A 21,493-nucleotide genomic window follows, 5' to 3' on the forward strand; every position below is an offset into this window, starting at 1 on the left:
GGCTTAGAAGCCGCGCGCAGCCGCATTGAAGCTGGTAAGGCTTGGCGGTGGCGGCAGAGGCCAGTGTGGCGCTGGCTTCCAGTGCCGCAAAGGGAGGGAGGGAGAAGGACGGCGGTGGGGGGGAGGGGCCAAGGGTGACAGAGGGAGGGAGGCACACCAGGCCGCCGTCGCCTTGTTCGCCAACTCCCACACGCCAGCCCTGATATATGACTAAAAAAAAATCTTAAGAAAAAAAACAAAAGTAACAGAAACATCAAATTGCTTTACTGGATCAGTGTGACAAAAATGTAGCTTGCAATGCTGGTTACAACTCTGGGTATTAATTTTAAAAGCCAAGCTAGAATATACTATACTATACTCTACTCTACTCTACTCTATCATCCATCCATCCGCCTGCTGTAAGCTGCTCTGAGACTGATTCAGAGAGAAGGGCAGGGTATAAATCTACGGTCTTCTTCTTCACCATCATCATCTGTCTTAGCTAGCTAGCTGTGGAATGGTTTATGAATCAGAGGGCCGGAAAGGAATTAGTTTTCATGTAATATTTAGGGCAGCTAAAAACTCCCAGTATAACTGTACTGAATACTAGTGAACAGAATTCCAGCCTGCATACTAGCCATAGTGGGAAAGATGATTTTCCAAGCCCCGCCCACCCCCCCCCCCCCCCCTGAAAACAAAGAAGAGAAACCCAGCCTGGGAAGGAAAAATAGGTGGCAAAAAGTCCATGGTTTCTGGCAGGGCCTATTTCAATGGGAAGTATGCAAGAGAAGCCATACTAAGATCAGATGTGATGCATAGCTAATAATGGAAAATTAAATGGAAAATCTATGCATCTCATCTCAGGCATCTATAAGTACATCTCTTTAATTTTTGGGATCTGACTCAACTATATAAGCAATGAAGCATGTGACCATGCCGTTCAAAATAAAAACAAGTTTTGTATTTCCCCATAATACATCTTTTTCTTGCCCCAGTATATAGATCTCAAAACTGTTTTTTTTCTACAACCTTAACATGTTGACTTTCTGTGTCTGGATAAGTGCTCCACACTAAATGCAGAAATAAGGTGACAATTTTTTAATGAGGAAAAATCTATTATTTTTCTAAACAACCATGTGGTTTCTATTTTGACTCATAACACATGGCCATCTTGTTGTGAAAAGGGACCTGAGATAACCCAAGAGAGCTGGATGCAGCACTGGTTACGTTTCTAAGTCTCTAATAACTCTAATTTGAGTGGACTTAACAGTTAAACCCAACTTTCATTTGAGAAGTCACTTGAGATTGCAAAACATTATGAAAACACAACACCAATGTGATCTTGACTGCACCAACTCCGCACAGTTGAGTCTGCACAGTCTGAGTCTTGCTCCCTACAAAGGGCTCAGAACATCTGGTGGCAGTGAAACGCGCATTAAGCTGCAGCCAACTTATGGCGACCCTGTGGGGTTTTCAAGGGAAGGGATGCTCAGAGGGGGTTTGCCGTTGCTTGCCTCTGCGCAGCGACCTGGGGCTTCCTTGGTGGCCTCCCATCCAAGTACTAATCAGGGCTGACTTAGCTTCTGAGATCTGACGGGATTGGGCTAGCCTGAGCCAACCAGGTCAGGGTGCTGAACATTTTAAAAAGGTAACGGTAGTCCCCTGTGCAAGCACCAGGCGTTTCCAACTCTGGGGTGATGTCTCATCACGACGTTTTCACGGCAGACTTTTTTGCGGGGTGGTTTGCCATTGCCTTCTCCAGTCATCTACTTCCTCCCCAGCAAGCTGGGTACTCCTTTTACCCACCTCAGAAGGATGGAAGGCTGAGTCAACCTCGAGCTGGCTGCCTGAACCCAGCTTCTGCTGGGATCGAACTCAGGTCGTGAGCAGAGAGCTCGGACTGCAGTAACTGCAGCTTTACCACTCTGCACCACGGGGCTCTTTCTGAACATTTTAGGGAAAGCTATTTAACTCACTGCCCTGACCTGGATAGCCTAGGCTAGCCTGATCTCATCAATGATAATTATTCTTCCCATACCTTCCCATACCCATACCTACATATCCAATAAATACTTGTTTCTTTCTGTGCGTTTTTTGGATTCACTTTCCTTTGAAACAACTTTGTGTGATGCATACTGGAGGCATGCAGAGGGCCCCTTTTAATATGCTATGCATGTCCTGGTAACGTCTCAGCCTGCTATTGTAATGGTTTTACGCATTTGTAAGGCAGCTTGTAAATTGCAAACGGTCCCAGGTTATGGCAACATAATTTTTATGGACCACTTTGCACAGGTTGTGGTTTACATTTTAAGCCAAATTCCATTTGCTAGATTTAACCTTTCCAAAACTGAACTGCTTGGGACTGGGATATAGAAAGAAAACTCTTTCCCAATATATGCAGGCTTCCAAATTCAGAAAAGACAGGTTGCTTACCTGTAACTGTAGATCTTCGAGTGGTCATCTGTGCATTCACACTCATGGGATAGTGCGCCTGCGCCGATCCCCGAATCGGTATCTGAAAAAGCCCGGGATTTTTCCGCGCTCGGCGCCAACGAGCATGCGCAGGCGACCCACTGCGCATGCCCACCAGCGCCCGCGCGGCAATCCCGCCAGTTCCTCCCTGACCGCTGAAAGCCCCTTACTGAAGAGAGACCGTCAGCAGCGGGGAAGGAGGGCGGGTAGTGTGAATGCACAGATGACCACTCGAAGATCTACAGTTACAGGTAAGCAACCTGTCTATCTTCTTCGTGGTCTCTGTGCCTCACACTCATGGGAGATTAGCAAGCAAAGCATACCTGGAGGCGGGAAGACGGTCAGCCTGAAGAAACAGCTTGCAACACCGCAGCTCCCAACCGAGTCCTCTGCTGAGCATGCACGTCCAGCGCGTAGTGCTTCATGAAGGCATGCGGAGAAGACCAGGTAGCCGCCTTGCAGACATCGGAAAGGGACACCCCCTTCAGGAATGCCACCGACGTGGCCATCGCCCTTGTGGAGTGTCCACGAACAGGTCCAGGCAAAGGCTTCTTAGCCAACAAATAACAAAGTTTGATCGTCTCAGTAAGCCATTTGGACAGTCTCTGAGAGGAAATTTTGGACCCTAACTTTGGGGCAGAGTAGGAAACAAAAAGTTGATTGTCCTTACGAAAACCCCGTGAACGATTCAAATAAAACAGGAGGGCACGCTTAACATCTAACGCGTGCAGTCTGCGTTCCTCATCCGAGGAAGGACTAGGGTAAAAGGTGGGCAACCAAACTTCTAAGTTAAGGTGAAACTGGGAAACCACCTTCGGGAGAAAAGTAATGTCTGGAGCCAGAGAGACCCCAGCCTCCCTAAAGGCAAGGTATGGGTAGTCACAACGCATCGCTGTGAGCTCCCCCGCACGACGTGCCGAAGTTATGGCAACTAAAAATGCAGTCTTCCAAGACAAAAGTTGCAGGGAACATGTCGCCATAGGCTCAAAGGGACGACGAGTCAACTTGTCCAGAACCAAAGTCAAGTCCCACAGCTGTGGAGGGGATCTAGACGGGGGATGAAGGCGGAACAACCCCTTCATAAATCTCTTGGACTGCGGGTGAGCAAAGACGGAGTAACCCTCAACTGAACCATGAAAAGCAGAAATAGCTGCTAAATAGACCTTAATGGATGAGAATACCAGCCCCTCATCCACCAAGGACAAAAGAAACTCAAAAACTGTGGGCAGCCCCACAGTGTCAGGTGACATTGGAGAGTCAGCCACAAAGTCACTAAACCTTTTCCACTTCCTCTCGTAAGAGGCACGGGTGGAAGGTTTCCTGCTACTCTGGAGCACTTGCTGAACCCTGGTGGAAAAGTCTAGTGGTCGATGAACCACGCTGTCAGCTTCAGGTGCGGCACGTTGTGATGGAACACGTGCCCTCCCTGGGCCGACAACAGGTCCGGTTCTGCCGGGAACTGGTAAAAGGTCCCCTTCGACTGCTGGAGCAGGATCGAAAACCAGCTCTGACGGGGCCACCACGGGGTCACCAGGATGCAACGTGGCTTCTCCTGCACTAATTTGTGGACCACCCTCGTTAGCAGAGGTAAGGGCGGGAACATGTACAGGAACCAGCCCTCCCACTGAAGTAGAAGTCCGTCTCCCAAGGAAGCCGGATCCGCACCTCCCCTGGCACAGAACAATGGGCACTTCTTGTTCTGCGCTGTGGCGAAAGCGTCCAACTGTGGGTAGCCCCAAAGTTGGAACACCGGCTCTAGGAACCTCCAATGCAGTTCCCATTCGTGAGGGGAGGCTCCACCCCTGCTGAGCGAGTCCGCCTGTATGTTGAGGACCCCCGGCAGATGTGTAGCTTTTACAAAAATGTCCCACTGGAGGCACTCCTCCCAGAGGTCCATCGCCAGCGAGCATAGCCTGCGAGACACTGTCCCCCCCTGTCGGTTTATATAACACAGGGCAGTGGTGTTGTCCGTAAGCAATGCCACAGTCTGTCCCACCAGCAGCGGGCGGAACGATCGAAGGGCAAAGTGAACTGCTAGCAGTTCCAGATAGTTTATGTGGCACCGGCTCAGTTTCGGTGGCCACTTGCCCCCCACACATAGCTCTTCCAGGTGGGCTCCCCACCCCCACATGGAGGCATCGGTAGCGATGGTTACTGTAGGGGTCGGCAGATGAAAAGGGGCCCCTTGACGGATATTGCTCTCTGTTCCCCACCATTGCAGGGAGCGGAGAGTCCCGGGTGGAATGGTGAACCTCTTCCGAGGTGAGTCCCTGAGAGGTCGAAAATGGCGCAAGAACCATATCTGTAGGCCTCTCATGTGCAGTCTTGCGAAACGTAGCACGCTTGTCGTCGCGGCCATCAGCCCCAGCATCCGCTGAAGCTGCTGAGCCGTGCCCCACTGCCGCCTTAGAAGTAGCTGTACCAGAGTGATAATGTCCTTCGCTCTCTGCGAAGGGAGGAATGCTCGATGTTGTTGAGTGTCCAACAGAGCCCCTATGAATTGAACTGTCTTTGAAGGAGTGAGATGGGACTTTTCCAGGTTGACTTGCAGGCCCAGGGTGCCAAGAAGACGCAGAGTGATAGCGATGTGGGTTGCTAGACTCTCCCTCGACTTCGCCACAAGAAGCCAATCGTCGATGTATGGAAAGACAACGACTCCCTGCAGACGAAGATGGGCAGCCACCACACTCATCAGCTTCGTGAACACCCGAGGAGCAGTAGACAGTCCAAACGGCAGGGCCCTGAATTGGAAGTGACGAGCACCCACTGCAAACCGTAGAAAACGCCTGAACGCTGGATGGATGCTGACATGAAAATAAGCATCCTTGAGGTCCAGAGTCGCCATCCAGTCTCCCTGATTGATGAGGGGCAGGATTGTTTGCAGCGTAGCCATTCTGAACTTCTGGTACAGAATAAATTTGTTCAGACTCCGAAGGTCCATGATAGGCCTTAGGCCTCCGTCCCTTTTGGGGACCAGAAAATACCGGGAGTAGAAGCCTCCCGTCCTGGCCTCCGGTGGAACTACCTCTATGGCTTGTTTCTGTAGGAGGTTGTTCACCTCCGCCAGCAGAGGTGGGGAAGGGGGAGTGGTGACTACCACGGACTGGTTCGGGGTCTGAACAAACTCTATTTTGTAGCCCTCTTCTATGATGGACAGAGCCCACCTGTCTGTGGAGATCAACTCCCAGGCCGGTAGGAAAGGGCGTAGGCGGATGGATGAATTCCCAATGGGGGCGATGACGCGTGCTTGGAAGAAGTCAAACCCCCTGCTTCTGGGAGCGAGCCCCCTTCGACTTGCTGGGCGGTTGTGACCCGTAACGGTTCCTGCCGTTGCCTGAGTAGGGTGATCGTTCGGATTGGGCAGGGCGAGGACGCCACTGCTCTGGGGAGAACTTCTGGTAAGGCTTTTTGGTCCAGGGTTTGGACCATTGCTTGGATTTGGAAGCCTTAGCAGCAGATTGGACACCCAAGTTCTTAGATGTCTTAACGCTCTTGTCGAACTCCTGGAGGGCCGAGTCAGTCGTTGTACTGAAGAGCCCGTCACCCTCGAATGGCAGATCCTCAATGAAGGTCTTAGTGTCCTGGTGGAGCGTGGTAGACCTGAGCCAGGAGTGCCGTCGGATACAGACTGCAGACGTGATCTGTTTGGCTGAAGCTTCCACCATATGTTTTGCTGCGGCCAGTTGTTGTCTGGCCACAGCGAGACCTTCTTTCTGTAGCCTGGTTGCAGCAGCTCTCTTGTCCTCGGTTAACGAGGAAAGGAAGGGGGAAAGTTGTTCCCACATGGCATACTGATATCTAGCCATGCAGGCGGCATAGTTAGACACCTTTATGCCGAGTGCCCCCGCGGAGTAGACCTTGCGGCCCATTCCATCGATCTTCCGCCCTTCTTTGTCCGGTGGGGAGGAGTGGACCTTCCTTGCCTTTGAAGAGGAGGAAACTACCACCGAGTTCGGGCGCGGATGGGTGAACAAAAATTCAGCCCCGGGCTCCTGGACCCTATACATATGGTCCAGTCGTTTGGATGAGACTGGCGTCGAGGAGGGTCGTGCCCAAGGCTCCTTGACCACTTGAAGGATCACCTTGGTCACTGGCAGAGCCACCGCAGTGGATGTGTTCCGTTGCATTATATCGAACACGTTGTCGTCCACTACAGGCTCTGGTTGCGTTACAGGCAGCTTGAGGGTGGCAGCAATCCGCTTCACAAGGTCCCCATAGGACTTCAGATCCTCCGACGGTGAGATCGGAAGATCCTCGGCCGTCTGGGAACCCGGTGAAGGCTCCAGTCCCTGGACTTCACTCTCCGATTCCGACGACGAGGAGTCTCTGTGTGTAGAGTGCTCCGAGAGCATCGGGGTCGACTCTCGCGGTGGAAGGATTGGTGTTCTTCGATCCGCATCTACCGGAACCAGCTGTCGATCCGGGGGAACCGATGCCGACGCAGAAGCCTTTCGGGACCGATGGGAAACCCTCGAGACCGATGAAAATTGGGATGCCTGCTCCCAATCGGGGTAGTCGTCCGGGTACCAACGACAGGTCTCGAACCGGGAGTAGGGAGGCTGCCACCTGCGTTGCTCCCACGATGGTATCGGGAAGCGTTGAGGAGGGTAGAAAGTTTCTCGCCTGACTCGGGGCTTGAATGGTGGATCGATCACCGGTGCCGACGCGTCAACCTCCGAGGTCGATCCGCTTTCGGAGCGACGACGGGAGCCCGAAGACGAAGACCGCTGGGTCAAGTCGATTTCCGGCTCCTGTTCCGACGCCGACAGGCGCTGCTGGTCAGCTGGGCTACGGCGCGGAGGCGTCCGAGGTTTTTTCGGGGGTTTTGTCGACGTCGATGCCGACGTACCGCCCGATGGGGAAGGAGTGCGGGGTCGCTTTCGCTTCTCCTTCGACTTCGCCTTTTTCGGAGGTCGGGTCCCCGAATCCTCCTGGCGCTTTTTAGCAGGCATATCCACCGTGCCCTCGAGGGGACGTTTAGTGGAGCCCCGCTCTTCCGGCAAGTCCAGAGTCAGTATCGGAGCCGCATCGGCCGATGCGAGCTCCAGTGCCGGGGTTTCGGACGACTTCGGTGCCGATGCCTCCATCGGTCGATGGGGTCTAAGCGCCGATTCGATCAGTGCCGCCGATAAACGAGCCGCCCGGTTCTTTCTCGTCTGCTTCGAAAAGCGGAGACAATGCGGGCACGCGTCTACTCGGTGGGCCTCTCCCAGGCACAGTAGGCAGAGGGAATGACCGTCTGGAGGGGCGATCTTCTTCCCACACGCACGGCAGCGTTTGAAAAACCCCCAGCGACTTTCCATAGAAAGTAGCCGCAAAAAAACTCCCCAGAACAATCTGAGCGAGAAAAAGAAGAGCGGGGGAAAAGCGCGGGCGAAGCGCCCCGAAGGGCCGTAGCCTGACGAACACAAAACGCTTTTTTTTTTTTTTTTTTAACTAACTAACTAACAACTATAAACTACAACTAACTACTAAACAACAATATTAAACGGGCTAACAAGAAGAAAAGGCGAAGCCAAAAACTTCTCACCGACCGGGGAAAACGGAAAGGTAAACCTCTCAGCGCAGCGGTCAGAAAGGAACTGGCGGGATTGCCGCGCGGGCGCTGGTGGGCATGCGCAGTGGGTCGCCTGCGCATGCTCGTTGGCGCCGAGCGCGGAAAAATCCCGGGCTTTTTCAGATACCGATTCGGGGATCGGCGCAGGCGCACTATCCCATGAGTGTGAGGCACAGAGACCACGAAGAAGATTGATGACTATTTACAGAGGTAAGATTTGTTACTAGTGGCAGCAGCTCCTTTTTGCTGGTCACCTATTTATTGCAGAACTTTTTCTTCTGGCCTCCCCCCCCCCCCCCCCCCCCCCCGTTATTAGATGTGGTTACAGGTTGGAGAGAGAAGTTGGATTTTGCCATCAGTTTCATGTTGACTTTGATCTTAAGGATGGCTAATTTTTCATCACATCGCAACCATTGTATTTTACTGGTGCCATAAGCCGCTTTGAGACCATTGGCTGAACATTTCTAATGAACAAATAAGCGGATAAACAGGGCATATGTTGTTTTAGAAAAGATTGTGAAAATACGACCCGGTGGTTTCGAATCAAGATCAAAGAGAATATATAAACAAGATCTTAATTTTGTGAAGGGAAGGAAATCAACCATTATTCTACAACTATTTTTTTTGGGGGGGGGGGAGATTAAGACTGTTAGCATAACCCAGCACCACTTTGTAAATGTTCAGAAATACATTATTTATGAAACACTCATTCTTACCTTTGTAACTCAAGAACTGAATTTCGATACCACACATTCTTGGATAAGGCAAGTTCTAAAAAGTTTAATGAGAAAAGGACACCCTGAAATATATTGAGCACACTTCTTATTGCACAAAGTGCATTTATAATAGAACACTTAACTTCTTAAATCACAGGGCATGTTCCTTTGTTTTGTTCAAATGACGGCTGTCGAGACTTCTCTGGTATTAGGGAAACGCTCCAGCTTTGCTAGTTAAGTTTTTTAATTGCTATCCCTTTAAGTTAAATTGTTTCATACTTCTAGTTGAGTCTTCTTACAGTCACTTGGGACTTTGCTTCTCCAAAACCTTCAGGTGGCTACTTTGGTGTCAGCTGAACCAGTAACTGTTATCGTTGAGTTGTTAGCGGCAAAGAGTCAGGCTCCAGCCGTTTGAAATTGAACTGACACATTAAATACAAGCAGAAATAACTGAGCTGGGTGTTGTTACATGGGGATTTGCTGGTAACATTTCCAGTGACATGACAGGCAAGCAGCTTATCCTGTTCCTAAGCATTTATGAACAAATTGTTGGGGGGAGTGGGGGGGGGGGGGGAGACAACTAAAGGGCAACTTTCTTGAATGTAGAAAATGTAAACCCACTTTTTAAAAAGCTGTAAAAGAAATAAGGAGGTCCGGGAAAGAAGCAAGAGTGGAGGGAGGGACAAACATTATCTTTTGGATTGGACAATTATGTGTACGGCTGTGATTACTTCCACTACGACCATTGTTTTCCATCTCCAAATGCCAAATGTGTTTCTGATTAATCTCTGCATATGTTCTCAGTGTTAACAAAAGGACTACTTCAGGTAAATGAGAGATCTCTGTTACATATACGCACACAAATAAGTACCCCAGTCAAAAAGTTCTAAAAGCCAGTTTTCATCACTGAAAAGCTAGTATTTGACTACAAAATACTGCTGACGCAGTAACATTCAATGTCTCAGATTGGAGGGCGGGTACTTTTCTCGATACAAAGGAATTACAGGAGGATTAAAGAACAGCAGAGCACAAAGGGGAAAAAAAACATTCGGAACCCCGAGTTGATCTTTCCTCCCTCTTGCTCCAAAATGATCCCCTGTGATGTTCTGCCATCTTCAGATTTCTGGTCTCTTTATTATTTTGAACTATATCGTGCATTTATTTTTTTCACCATAAAGTCCTCAAAGCGGTTTACACACATGGCAGGCATGGTATAGTGCTTGGAGTTTGAGACTACGATCTGGGAGACGCAGGTTCAAATCCCTTCTCTGTCATGGAAGCCCACTGGGTCCCCAGGGCCTATTGCGATTTTTCAGTCTAAGCTACCTTACCTAGTTGTAGTAGTGAGGATAAGGTGGAGGAGGGGAGAGCGATGGGAAAAGCTGTTTTGGGTCTTGATAACGGAAAAGAGCTAAGAAAACACAATATTCACTGTTTCTCCCCTTCCTCAAAATACTCTATCTCTAATGTACACACAGAAAAAATAATTTAGCATGTCATTTTTCTGCTGCGATAAAAGAATAGCGACACTATTAAATACTGGGTTCAATGCATGAGGAGACTCTTGCGTAGTGATTAAAGCTCTTTATTAGTGATTCAGCATCTCTGCTAAGTGAGTACCAAACTAATGCTAAGCACCAGAATATGTGGCAATATATGCAGCTGGGGCAGGAGAAACCCAGCCCCCAAGGAGCAGAAACTCATCTGTTGTGATTGTGCCCTTTTTGGATCCTTCATCAGAATATGCATCCTCATTGGCAGATCCGAGGATTCTCAGTCTATTGCGATGCGCCTCAAGCTCTGTCCTACAGCTCTAATGAGCCAGGAAGGAGCTTACGCCCAACATGTCTGGGCATGCCTTCACATACATAACACCCCTCCCCCCTAATCTGCAAGCCTAACATATATAGTCCTTCAGATGAGCCAGCTTGCGTCACTCCCATGTCGAGCACCTTGGTGTGAGCTGTACACCTAGCAGAATTTCACACTAGAATTCTATATTCTTGAAGATGCAGGAATTTATCTCTGTGTGGACAAGCCCTGCTTGGTTTTCCTGGCTCACCATTTTCCAATGCCCCTTGCCTTTCCTTCTTCTATTTTTAAAAATTGATCTCAGATCCATTTTCTTCTTGGGACACTTCTTTCCATGTCTCTACCACCTGCTCTTTCCTTGTTCCCCTGCTTTCTGCAAGTGTCACCTCTGTATGATTCATTCAGAACACAATCCTAAGCAAGTCTATTCAAAATCCTACACAAGGCCAGGCCTCAGATTCAGCAGGAGCTCACAGGAGCACAGCTCCTGAATCTTTCTGATGGTTCGATTCTCCTGTCCTTGTGGTAGCTGACTGGGAATTTTAATGTAAAGTGAGACTGGGTCTTGTTCTCTCTCAGCCATTTCTGAATCAGCCCTGGCCTCTTATTCTATTAGGTCTTTGGCTCAACATCGCATAAGGCTCTATAGTCTGGTTTAGTGCTGTATTTTCCCAGGGAAAAGTGGATTCACTGATGCACTTTGCCCTAGAAAGAATAGTTTATATTTTTCAAGTCTATGGTGCTACTCCAAAGCCTAAACAGATTATCTGCCTCTTCAGGAACCCTTGGCACAGTATATGTTTAAGAGCTTCCTGACCTATTGATGGTATACAGATTGCCACTTGAAGAGGTGCCAGGATAGTCTGGGCTTCATGCCCTCACAGATAATACATTAGTAACAGGCAGAGTTCATACTTGCTGGATATGAGGGGTTGGATTTGGTCAAGCACGTCAAATGTCCGTCACACTTCTGATTGGCAGCCACATTGGCTTCTATTGATGGGAAAAGGTATTTAACGTATGAATTTTTAGTCGTTGTTCTGAGCCAACCACTCTCTATTGGGGTCTTGGCAGAATACCAGAATATATTCTCTATAGAACTACAGTGCAGTCTGTTTTACTATTTTATTACTTCTGTGTGCTGCATACTAGAACGTTGTGTTCGAAAATTTCTGCATTATGGTTTTGTTTTTCAATAAATAAAAGATACTTCAGGACAGCTGACTCTCTCTCCCCACTTCCAAACTCCTCTTGACTTCAACTCCCTGTTCTCTTCCGCCTGTCTTTCCCTCAGTCACCTCCTCCTTCCCCGTCTTTCCCTTTCCTGTTCTTCTCTACACTGTATGTTCCATCATGGATCTTTTCTTCCTGCCCTCTTTCTGGGAGTTTTGCGCCCCTAAGATTCTCTACCAACTGTGGTTGCCTCACACTGCCCCTACCCCTAAGCCAGTGAGGCCCCCGCTCCAACAAAACTAACAGTTCTCTTCAATTCATAAAGCAAATTTCATACTTGACACAACTTTCCTCTGAAGACAATTTTTTTCTGAACATGACATCACAACTTAGCCATTACCATATTTACTCAAATGGAAGACTGGTTTCTTTCACGGATATGCCACTGCTGCAATCTCCATTATCAGCCATCAAAAAGGGGGGTTGTCATAAATTTGCATACAAGTTACAGCTATGTCCAGTAACAAAAATCTTTTTGGGTACAACATTTCTTGAGGAGGGGGCCATCTTACAGTCAAGGTTGTCATCTTTTTCAAGAAAATACGGTACTCCACTATTGAGTTACAACACAAACTAATGATGGAAATCACCTTATCTATTCCAAGCCCCAAAATCACACTTTTTTGGCATTTACTAATTTTCAGTGAACACAGATACATTCAAAGATGAACTAAGAGGCTAATAAGATGGTCAAGTGCCTGTTTATTCCCATTAATGGAATTACAAGTCTAACAGGATTCGGGCATAACTGTAAAGCCATGGTCACACAAAAAAAGATGCTCTCCATTTTTTTCCTTGAAAATTTACTGTCCAAAAATTGCAAGGTTGTTGCACTAATTACACACACAACTCCACTGCCTTCAACGTAACCGTGAGAGATAGCTACAGCAACTAATATAAATATGGTGAACAAAAATCTACATTTTAGTCCTATATCTAGCAATATTAACGAAATATGTTCTTCTGTTCCTCAGATGAAGATTGTTTTATAATTCCTTAAAATCACTTTGTTTCCAAACAATGGAAAGATATTTATTTGCCAAACAATGGAAAGGTATTTATTTCAAGAAGCCCACCTACCTTTACAAATATCTATGAAAATAACATAAAACTGACAGCGGAGTTGCTGAATTCTTGACTCATAAAAACCTCCCTTATGGTGCATTACAGAAAGAGGCGCACAAAAGGTATAACTTGAGCCGTTTTTCTCATGGTGTAATTCGAGCCCATGTTGGATTTGTTTTAAAAAGAGAGCCAACAGAGCACAATTTACTGGTAGCAATAAAAACAAATACAGGTATGAAAATCCTGAATGGTAAGTCTTGTTATCAGAGATCAGAATTTTGCTCCTGCCACCACCAGCGAAGCATTCAAAGACTTGTGGCAGGGCAGTATTTCCCAGCTGCTACCTGTTCTGGCAGGAAGAGGATGAGATTGGCACAGCCCAAGATCCCTTGTTGGCACTATCAGCTGTGACAACTGCAGAACTATGCCTCTCTTTTACCTCTCCTGACTCCAGTTCCCGCTTCTCCTGCTTTTCTTGGCTGGTATAATTGTGGCTCCAGGGGATCTCTCCGAGGTGGAGTAGAGGGGCAAGTACAGGGCCTACAAAGGAAGGAAGGCTGAGACTTTACACACCACAGGTGTGAGGCAAAAAGGTGGGGCCATCGCACCTCTTCAGCTTGTAGCAAGAACAGAAGCATCCCTATTTTCCTACTTGTTGCTTATCGCCACAATCAAGGAGCTATATACCTTAACACAGGGGTGGCTGATCTGTTGCTCAGCAGCCACATGTGGCTTTTTCACACATATTGTGTGGCTCTCAAAGCCCTCACTGCCCCTTTGGTTGGCTTGGAGAAGGCATTAACTTTAAATGTTTTCTTTCCACCTCTCCCTCCCCTCTCATCTATTTTCCTTCCTTCCTTCCTTCCTTGTCTTGCAGCTCTCAAACATTTGACATTCATGTCTTGCGGCTCACAAATATCTGGCGTTTATAAATGGCTCTTACATTAAGCAAGTTTGGCCATTCCTGCTTTAACAGATAACATGTACACTAAGTTAACCCTAACACTTTCATGAATATCCATGTACATATTCAATCTCTGATGATATTCTACATAGGTAGAGCATCTGTTTGGTAAGCAGAAGGTCCCAGGTTCAATCCCCAGCATCCCCAACTAAAAAGGGTCCAGGCAAGTAGGCGTGAAAACCCTCAGCTTGAGACCCTGGACAGCCGCTGCCAGTCTGAGTAGACAATACTGTCTTTGATGGACCGAGGATCTGATTCAGTATAAGGCAGCTTCATATGTTCAAGGCTGTGACACACACTCCACCCTATTTGAATATTTTTACATGGAAGCACAGGAAAAATCTACCCCAAGGAAATTCAAGTTCTGTGCTCAGATTCAATAGTGACAATCTACATATATATTCTATATGGAAGCTCTCTATTTGAGCTCTTTATGATGAACATATATAAGTTTCCAGAACCTGCAATATCATCATGCAGGAATCACCATGGTGGGAAGACAGATTCAGGTGGCGTAGCCAAGTCGATCAGAAGCAGCAGAACAAAGGTTGAGTCCAGTGACACCTTTAAGACCAACAAAGTATTATTCACGGTATAAACTTTTGTGTACAAGCACACTTCATCAGATACAGTTGTGAAACAGAATTCCCCTGACTAATAGGGAGTGGGATGGCTTCCAAGAAGTTTTGCACATGTTGGGAATATAGATGTGAAGGGTTTTGTGGGTTTTTAAAAATTTTAAAATGGCTTTCGGACAGAATTTTGGAGTTTGACTTTATTCTGTATTAGGGTTGCCAGGTCCAACTCAGGAAATATCTGGGGACTTTGGGGGTGGGGTCAGGAGACTTTCCCATTCCCTAAAAACAAACAAATAAATAAAAATACAGCAGTGCAGTTCCCCTGAATAGTCTTCATTTCCTCCTCCTCTTTTTGTTCATTCAAATGGTTCCACAGCAGCTGCAATTCCACTAAAATAAAAATGAACTCTCTCCCTCACACACACACACTCACAAAGTAGCCAAAATAAACAGTTTTCATGTTCACACTTGTGTGATCTCTCCGCAGCAATGGTATAGATAACTTTATTCACTGGAATTGCTGAATGTAACTATCTGCTGTATTTCAACCAACTTATGGAAAGAAAGGTCTAGGGGGTAGAGTTTTCCTCCATCCCGTACTCAGGTTCTAGTTAGCTTTACTATATAAACGGCTTCTGAAATGAATGCAAAACCAACAGAGGGATTGAGCTTTCTAACTTCTCTCTCACACACAAACATGGCTCTTCCTGCTCCCCACCCCCTCAGCTTCAGTCTTGCTGAGTTTTAAAGACATACATGCGCCTTCCAAAACAGAAGCAGTTGTAAGCTTCTAAACCTGCCTGAAATCCAAAGGCACATCGTGGCTGTTGGGGCAGGGTTTCCCCCTGCTAGCCAGCTGGCTGGTGGCAGACAGGAACCTGCAAAACCAGGGCTGCCCTGTCAAGACTGGCAAGCCTATTCTGTAGTTTTACTTTTCACTTTATATGGTGCTTTGGATGAATTCAGCCTGCTTGACCTTTTGTACTAGCCTTCCTTTGTTCACATTGTATGGTGAACTTGTTTTAGCCAGCATCTAGACCAGGGGTGGCCAAACTGTGGCTCTTTCATACATACTGTGTGACTCCCAAAGCCCTCACCAGCCTGTCAGCTGGCTTGGAGAAGGCATTTGTCTCTTTAAATCACTTCGCCAAGCCAAGTCAGCCAGTGGCTTGGAGAATGCATTTAAAATTAGTTGCTTTCTTTCCACCTCTCCCTCCTTCCCATTTGCTTTCTTTTCACCTTCCTTCCTTCCTGTCTTGTGGCTCTCAAACATCTGATGTTTATTCTATGTGGCTCTTCTGTTAAGCAAGTTTGGCTGCCTCTGATCTAGAGAGTAGCAAACCTGAATCACACTTCAGAGATTTTAGTTCAGATTCACCAGGCCTTAAAGCACCACATATACATGGACTGGGAACCAAAGCACTGATGGCTTTTGAGAATCATATTATAAATCTGTGATTGGTCCCTTCAAATGTTGTCCTGATGTTGGTATCATCATGTTTTTTCGGATGAGTATCTGGTTTTACACAATTTTGCACTGATGTTTTTTGAATAGAGACTTTCTTATACTGATTTTACCTTGATTATTGAGTACCTTATAGTTGCTCCCATTAAGAAAAAAAAATGTGTTGAATGATTGACTGAAATAAATTTTCCTTTAGCATCTGTTGGCAGTTTGTCTTTTTTCTATCTTTGGGGACTGGATCACAGACCCGCATACCCTTATCTCCCAACTCATCCTGTGGAATTCAGATTTCCTCCTACCCTTCACAAACAGTTCAAGGTTTATATGAACACTGTGTATCCGTGTCACAGCTGTTTCAATGTGAACGGTGGCTGGCAAACCTGTTCACACATGGTACTCTGGGGTACAGTCATATCCCAAGCCAAATTCCAGTGCATTTTGGGGTAGAAAAGTTCCAACAAACACAAAAAATGTTTATGGTGACATGAGTTATTGTATTTCACAAAATCCAAAGGCCCAGAGTCTTAAAACGCACCTTCTGACCATGTAGGGTTGCCAAGTCCAATTCAAGAAATATCTGGGGACTTTGGAGGTGGAGCCGGGAGACTTTGAGGGTGGGGACAGGAGACCTTGGGGGTGGAGTCATGAGCAAGATTGGAACAAGTACAATTGCACTACAAAGGGAGTTCTGGCCATCACATTGAAAGGGACTGCACACCTTTTCAATGCCTTCCCTCCATTAGAAATAATGAAGGATAGAGGGGCACCTTTTGGGGGGGCTCATAGAATTGTCCCCCCGGTCCAATCCTTTTGAAACTTGAAGGGTGTTTTGAGGAAAGACATCAGATGATATGCTGCAAATTTGGTACCTCTACCTCAAAGAATGCCGTCCCCCCCAAGCCAGATACCCACGGATCAATTCCCCATTATTCTATGGGAATCGTTCTTCATAGGGAATAATAGAGTGCCCAGTAGATATTTTCCTCCCCCCACACACCCAGTAGACATTTTCCTCCCCCCACACACCACTTTCTAAAGCGGGGCGAGGGCCTCCAAACCTGCCCCCTCCCTCTCCCTCTCTCTCTCACACACACACTTACTGGGTCTAGTTCCTCCACAATTTTACTTGCTCTGAAAATGAAAGCAAAACAAACAGAGGGTCTGTGCTTTGATGAAACTGCTGCTGAACCTTCCCCATGAAGCACTTCCTGTTTCCTGCTCAACTTTAAAGGCGCACATTTTAAAAATGGACCTGTTGCTCTAGAAGTACTTGGTGACAGTGGGGGCGGGGCTTCCCCCCACCAGCCAGCTGGGTTGGGGTGAGGGGAAGCCTGTAAAACCAGGGTATCACCCACTGGGACCTGGGAATTGGGAAGCCTATGCCCATCTCATTCAGGGAAAGCAGAGTCTACCGAACATGTTCTGTTGTCGTATAGAGAAAGCAGAGGTCTACTGAACATGTTCTGCTGCACAGCTCATTCTATAATCACATGAAGTCGAAGAGATCCAGCATATTTTATTGAACTGCCAAATGTATACTAATCTCCAGAAGGCTCTGTTAGATAGTCTTTCCTTACCATCTTATAATCAAGAAATCAGGATTGATTGCCGTTTCCTACTAAATGACAACATAACCGATATTGCAAGAGCTGTTGCCAAATTCTTGGCTGAAGTTGTCAAAGATTATTTTAAGCAGGTTTTATTGTGATTCTTAATCTTATTTTAGCCTTTTATGCTTTGAACAGATATACTGGATTGTTGTTTGGTTGACAAGTCTCTGAATATCTCTTTGGCAGGGAGGGCGGGGTATAAATCGAATCAAACTTAAACTTTGGTTATGCCAATAAAGGTATGCTATTGCTATAATAACATTAGATCTCAGCATATCGCTCCAATTCTGTCACCTTTACCAGGAAGGTCTGAACAACTTTATGTCTTTCTCCCTCTTGTAGATTCTTCCCAGGAGATAACTAATAAAGTTGCCAGATTTTGCCTTGGGAAATGTGGGATACATAAGTGGCTGACTGAGTTCCAATAACTTTTTTTTTTTACTATTACTGACTCTCCAGAGCTGATTTTGTATTGAAATAAAATTCTGAACTTGAAAAACACAACTTCAAGAGGCAGAAAATGTTTGAGTAGATTTAAAAAGGTTAAGGTAGTCCCCTGTGCAAGCACCAGTCGTTTCTGACTCTGGGGTGACGCTGCTTTCAGAACGTTTTCACGGAAGACTTTTTACGGGTAGATTTACCCCTCCTCTTTTGTGTGTTGAATAAATCACACCAGCTACGTTCCTTTGTCAATCTATAATTTTCATTTTCAGTCTGAAACAACAAAAACTATGCTTTGAACATGAGGCACTGAGAAACTTCGAAACTTTTGTAAATTTTGAAAGAAAACATGACAATAATTGCTGAGATAATCTGTATCTGGGGCATTTTTCTACCCCCAAGGCATCTCTCTTTGTTGGGAGAAGAGTGTTAAATATTCTCTAGGTTATCAGAAAAGGTTGTAGCTCTCCAGAGCACTTAAAATCCTTCCATGGACTAGTGTTTTCTGGGGGGAAACCCTATGGGGCATTTTTTCATGCCATGGGATACAAGGGTACCCTCAGTGGCAAAAATCAGTAGAGTTCTAGTGTTATTTTATACCCAATTTATAATCTTAATTACAGGAAGAAAACTGTAATTGGTAAATGAGTACTTTGGGAACGCTGTTCAATAATGTGCAGGTCCTAAGAGGAAAGAGTTGTAGAGCCTCTTCTTTATTCATTTTCTGGCAAAAGAAGTGCGATCAGGGTAGAATTTCACCACAGAAGTTGTCTGCAAAGCTCTAAACAAAAATCAGTATTCACCTCAACCTTGGATTTCAAAACAGGGTCAAAATCCGGCTACAGATTTTGCTCAGGGAACTTGCACTCGAGAGGGGAGGCTCTGGGAAGAAAAAGTGCATAATGATACCACAAGCTGATCCTGACCACAAAAATACAGTCAAAAACTGATTTATTTTGAACACTAAAGATATTGGCAAAAATTACCCATTTAAGAAATATTATTTGCCACCATGGAGGTATTACTTTTTTCAACTGAAAAGGAAAACACCCATCAGGTATAAGATTGTACAGAAGTGCCCATATATGTGCTGAGTACACTGTATGTTAGCCTATTACTTGGAAAACTCACAGGATGCTCCCAGTAGGTTAACAGTGAATAAAGCTAAGCAACACTTTAGTTTTTAAGTTCCTTTTTTCTGTCTGGATGGGGGTAGTAAATTTGTGTATAACTAAGATCTTTACACTTAACCAATCTTATTTATATAATAAGAAAATGAGTGGATCACAGGGCCTGATTATAGCTTTTCTGGTAATAAATGCAAATTTGGTAATTTGAATGTAATGTATGCTCAGAAAACACACAGGGGTGCAACCAGTCACCTGACTGATCTCTGCCAAGTATGCAAGGGTTTACTGGGATCAGTCTGGGTAGCATCATCCAAAACAAAGACCACAGCCCAAAATCCCCTTACTTACAGGCACTACTTTCTGACACCTGTCACTCCACATTCTAGAAACAGTGCTGATGAATGAAATGGAGGGCAGGGAAGGATAAGGGGTTAGGGTTTCAATCATCTTGACAAAATGCAGTTTTAGCAGTTAAGCCCAAATTCCATTTTAAGGGTCTTTTTAAAAAAGACTCGTCTTTGATATATTCATGTATACTAATGGTGCCATTTTGTCAGTTTACTTTCCTTGTTTAAATTCTAATCAGTGTGCATAGCAAAATCCTTTATGCACATTTTTAATGACATTCGATGAAATTGCTGAGCAGACAGGTTAAAACGGATAAAAGGAGTACTTCTTCACCCAAAGGGTGATTAACATGTGGAATTCACTGCCACAGGAGGTGGTGGCGGCCACAAGCATAGCCACCTTCAAGAAGGGTTTAGATAAAAATATGGAGCAGAGGTCCAGTGGCTATTAGCCACAGTGTGTGTGTATATATAAAAATTTTGCCACTGTGTGACACAGAGTGTTGGACTGGATGGGCCATTGGCCTGATCCAACATGGCTTCTCTTATGTTCTTATGTGTTTATAATTAAAATAACTTTGTTGCCAGCTCAGAAAGCTCAGTGAATTTAGTTGCTGTTTTCCTTGAGCACAGCTTGCAGCCTCACTCCTGGTTTCACTTACGGAACATTCACGCCAGCTTTCCCCAAGGATTATGTGCCAGGAGGGGAAAAGTGGCACACTTTGCACCTATTCTTCCAGTTATCGCAGGTTAATGTTTCACTTTGGGGCTCGGATTGCATTGTGACAATTCCTTTTCGAAGAAGAATGAACTCCCTGAGGGGTACCTAAACATCACAAGGGTTTGCTTATGAGTAAGCAGAGCAGCCTCCACACTACATGTCTGAAACAACAAATCATACTGGCTTACTCATGAATGGATCAGGTGGCAGGGATGCCAAACTCCAGAGCTCCCCCAAACACCAGTCTGGAACCAAGAGGGCTCGGACAATAGGCTGCCACCTTTCCTTGGTATTTTGGAAACTGCTGTTTGAAGCAGCAGGCTCAAGGCTATCCAGTCAGTGGATCTGCAAGTGAAACACCTAAAGCACCCAATCCTCAGCTGGTGTCCTTGGCTATTACCCTGAACTTTGCTAGCAAAAAGCAGAAGACGGAGAGGAGGAACAAGAACAGATAGCTTGTTCCTTTTTCCAGAGAACAATGGGCTGGTGACAACATGCTGGCATTATTCCTCCTGGTCTTTCTTCTACAAATATGCATTTCAGTTATTTAAATCATATTCATGGAAGAGCATAACAGCACCAGTCTAGCCGTGGGTTCTGGGGATCACAAAGCAAATAATTTTTAAATACCCATAGTTGTCTTCTCCACTGAGGAGGCTGCAAACTATCAGAGCAATCCTAAACAGTTCTACCCTTTGTGGAATTCACTGCCACAGGAGGTGGCAGCGACTACAAGCAGAGGTCCATCAGTGGCTATTAGTCACAGCATATTATTGGAATTGTCTGGGGCAGTGATGCTCTGTATTCTTGATGCTTGGGGGGGGGGGCAAAGTGGAACCTTTTTTTTGACCATTGTGTGACACAGAGTGTTGGACTGGATGGGCCAGTGGCCTGATCCAACATGGCTTCTCTCATGTTCTTAAGAGTCAAACTACATGTTACGGCCTCCATGGATCCTACCCACAGACACCGACACCAGGATAGCACTGTGTGGATTTGGCAATCCTCCTCAAGAGCTCCAGGAAAGAGGAATGTCAAGACACTGAAAACGTGAAAAAGAGATGTACCCAATTCTTAACGTCTGCCAGCCACACGATGAATATAGACACGGCTTTTTATCTATTCAAATGCTTGCAATTCACAGAGCACATCCACTGCCAATAAGGCAGGAATTCTTTCAATGTGACATAAGCACCACAAGGAGATGGCACACCCTTTTTTTCAAACTGGCCAATCAGAGAAGTGGTGCAGATGAGAGGGAGTGAACAAGCAAGCATGCATGCTGCTTCTGGCACACCAAGTGAAGTGATTCTTTGTTCTTACCAGATCTCATTTCTTGCCACTGCAGGGAATCAATGCACATCAATCTATAAGGGCACAATATAGCCACAGGTAATATTTGA

At 46.1% G+C, this 21,493-nt stretch overlaps 1 protein-coding gene across 3 annotated transcripts in view; it reads right to left on the minus strand.

Moving 5' to 3' along the window:
* CREB1 (cAMP responsive element binding protein 1) overlaps positions 1 to 21,493 on the minus strand; it is a 50,201-nt gene that overhangs the window by 16,741 nt on the left and 11,967 nt on the right. For 2 of the 3 annotated variants that reach the window (XM_060257218.1, XM_060257216.1), the window contains exon 2: positions 8,725 to 8,779. The exons of the other annotated variant lie outside the window; for it this stretch is intronic. The gene's annotated coding sequence lies outside the window, so the exon portion shown is untranslated. The remainder of the gene's footprint in view (positions 1 to 8,724; positions 8,780 to 21,493) is intronic. 3 annotated transcript variants of the gene reach the window in all.

The sequence above is a fragment of the Heteronotia binoei genome, chromosome 16, assembly GCF_032191835.1.
Source record: "Heteronotia binoei isolate CCM8104 ecotype False Entrance Well chromosome 16, APGP_CSIRO_Hbin_v1, whole genome shotgun sequence".
Lineage (NCBI taxonomy): Eukaryota > Metazoa > Chordata > Lepidosauria > Squamata > Gekkonidae > Heteronotia > Heteronotia binoei.